Source organism: Morone saxatilis, unplaced genomic scaffold (genome assembly GCF_004916995.1).
Source record: "Morone saxatilis isolate NCDOM2014 unplaced genomic scaffold, NCSU_SB_2.0 Contig16, whole genome shotgun sequence".
Lineage (NCBI taxonomy): Eukaryota > Metazoa > Chordata > Actinopteri > Moronidae > Morone > Morone saxatilis.
Window position 1 is genome coordinate 41,484 of NW_023339718.1, and position 219 is coordinate 41,702.

Genomic DNA, 219 nt, shown 5'->3' on the forward strand with positions numbered 1-219 from the left:
CATCCTCCTCCTCATCCTCATCACGTCAGCTTCAGGGCTGATGGGAAAACAGCAGCTGTTAATGTGTGAACAACAGAAGATCTGACCGAACATCAAACTGAATATTAAATATTCAGTTATAGTTGAACTTTAATGAACATCAGTAGATCTGAAGCTGAGAATAACTGCGAGGATTTCAGTCATATTGTTGTTTTATTGTCATTATAACTTATTGTTGAT

At 36.5% G+C, this 219-nt stretch overlaps 1 protein-coding gene across 1 annotated transcript in view; it reads right to left on the reverse strand.

The window, feature by feature from the left end:
• zgc:101664 (uncharacterized protein LOC450064 homolog) overlaps nucleotides 1-219 on the reverse strand; it is a gene marked incomplete in the record, with an annotated part of 3,901 nt that overhangs the window by 2,342 nt on the left and 1,340 nt on the right. Inside the window, 1 exon segment of the mRNA XM_035658778.1 lies at nucleotides 1-37.